The sequence below is a fragment of the Impatiens glandulifera genome, chromosome 9 (genome assembly GCF_907164915.1).
Source record: "Impatiens glandulifera chromosome 9, dImpGla2.1, whole genome shotgun sequence".
In the NCBI taxonomy this organism is placed as follows: domain Eukaryota; kingdom Viridiplantae; phylum Streptophyta; class Magnoliopsida; order Ericales; family Balsaminaceae; genus Impatiens; species Impatiens glandulifera.
The window spans coordinates 17,341,975-17,344,640 of record NC_061870.1 but is presented as its reverse complement, the minus strand read 5'-3'; the positions used below and the strand labels follow the sequence as shown (position 1 = coordinate 17,344,640).

The 2,666-nt window shown below is 31.2% G+C and overlaps 1 pseudogene; it reads right to left on the bottom strand.

Moving 5' to 3' along the window:
• Positions 1-1,163: 1,163 nt before the first annotated feature.
• LOC124915898 lies at positions 1,164-2,301 on the bottom strand (annotated as a pseudogene).
• Positions 2,302-2,666: the final 365 nt, after the last annotated feature.

Below are 2,666 nucleotides of genomic sequence, written 5' to 3'. Positions count from 1 at the left end.
GACTGATTTTGCCTTTTATTTTATAAACCGTTTAACCGGCCGTTAATGATATCGATTTTATCGGTTCTGGTTCTACTAGTTTTGGTCGGTTTTGGTCGGTTAATTGGGTTTAACCCGAATTAATAATTCAATTTTTTTAATTAAGTAATAAGTTTGTGAAATGATTATTTATAATATAATATATTAAAATAATAATAATATAATATATATTATTAAAATATATTATATTATTATAATATATTTTATATCAATAATATATTTTATTGATATATTTAAAAATATGTTATAATATATAATTTTATTATAAATTTTTGTTAGATTTTTGGACATAAATTAAAACACTAAACTTAAAACATGAAGCCAATATTGAAGTTTTAATTTATTTAATTATTTTAATTTTATTAATTTATAATTTTAAAGTTATTATTTATAAAAACAATTATTTATTAAATATTAAATTTATCAAATAAATTATAATTCATCAAATAAATATTTTATTATTATGCATATTCATAAACTATTATTTATTTTTAAACATGTAGATCTAATTTGTTATTATTTATTTATTAAAATATTAAATATTGTTATTTATTACAGTATTAAATTGAATAGAATAAATCACCACTAACCTCTTTTGAATTTAGAAAAACAAGATGTTAATATTTAGATGTGCATCTCGATCAGTCAAAAACTGGCCGAACATATAATATTTATTTTTATTTCATGTTTGACAAATATTAAATTTAATTTCATCAAATAAATACCTTATTGTTATGTTAATTTATTCATAAATTATTATTTACATTTATATATGTAATTGTAATTTGTTTTAATTTGTTACTATTTATATATAAGAATATTAAATTTTGTTTATTGTTATATACTTTAATGGTATGAATCATGATGAAATGTATAAGGAGTTAAGAATAATTATTTTTTATTTAATAATTAATTTATAATCAACCAAAATTACAAATTCAAAAAAGCTAATACAACTTCACTATACTCTTTGACTTCAACCCACTTAAAACCGTGATTTTTAGTGAGAATTTAACTTGATACGAAATCATATTAGCCAAATATAAGATTCCAAACATTGCGAAGGAACTCAATAAAACAAGTGAAAAAAAATAGAATTGAAGAAAGTGCTTGATATGTTCGGGTCAGTTTTTAAAATGGCAGTTAAGCCTTATCTGACCGTTCTTCCCGCTAAGAACACCAATCTTTCCCATCTTGACCATGGCAGTAGCAAATTTCTTAGCCCAAATGGACCCATATCTGGCATTGTTCAGCACCGCTTTAGCCGTGGATTTAGTGGTTAGCATTGTCTGATCAGACGTTAATAATCCCTTGTTGGCGATCACATCAACGTAGTACAAGTTGTCCAACCTGTTTGGAGTGAGCGGGTCTTGATTCATTCGTTGGGTCAACCGAACCGGTTCCGTTGGCAGTTTGAGGAGGGCAAATTCTCTTAAGCGTTTTCGCGTAAGCCGAGTTTAGGGTGGGGTCAACGGTTGGCGGGTAAAGGCGGGAAGCAAATGATGAGCAATCCCAATGGAGTGGGCTCCAGAGAGGGTCACCATCTCGTCGGGGGAGAAACCTTTGCTTTTGAAGATCACCGTGTTCTGGGAAGCGTTGAAGAACGGAGGAGGGAGGTTTCCAGGAATATCGTTGGCCAGGGAGGTGTTTCCATCTTGACGTCCAGCAGGAACCTCGTACCTGTTAGTAGGCATTGGATAACATCACATGAGTATTAATAAATGAGTATTAATTAATGAAATGATTAATTACCAGATATTTCCGAGCCTATAAACGCTGTCGCGGGCAGCAAACGCAAGGATATCAGCACAAGAGACAGTCCTTGGACACACTCTTTCCAGAATGGTTTTTGCGGCATCAATGATTTCAAAACCTCTTAAGCTTGGGTTGTTGGCCGGATGGTCCTTTTCAGCTGCAGGACCTCCAGGCAATGTATTCAACAATACTGAAGCATCGCAACCCTGCATTTTCGTACACATCAAATTTCAAAATGAACCTATTATTCATAATAATAGCATAAACATGATTTTTCATTTAGATTCTTACCCTAACAAAGCAGTCGTGGAAATGCAATCTTAGAAGGCCAGCTCCGAGGCCAGGATTCTTGGAGATGAACTTGTTGACGGCATTCCTGATAATGTACTCCGCAGGTGGGCAAGTGCTTTGATAGAATCCAACACTAAATTGGCTGCATGTTGCGCCCGAGAGTATTGTCAAGCTGCAAATGAGCAAAAACTGCATTCTCTTGTTGTTGATCTCCATTTAATATGTTCTCCGGCCAAGGACTTATTGAATTTGGAAAATGAAGTTTGTGAAGAATGAAGATGATATGGTGGGGGAATTTGAACTAATTGGGAAAATGACCTATTATTTATTTAGCTTTGAGTTTGTGTTAGACATCATGTTGAGGTGTTAGCATGTCTTCCTTATTTGGTCACCAATTTATCTTTTGTTATTTGTTTTGACTTCTAATCAAACAAATTAATAATCAAGCTTTAATTCCCTCATTTGATTATATATACACTTGACCTATTAATATTAGTTAAATTATTATTTTATGATTCTTTAACCCATGTTTGTACTAGGTGGTTGTGAGTTGACATTTGATCAAGTCTTTCCCTTATTAA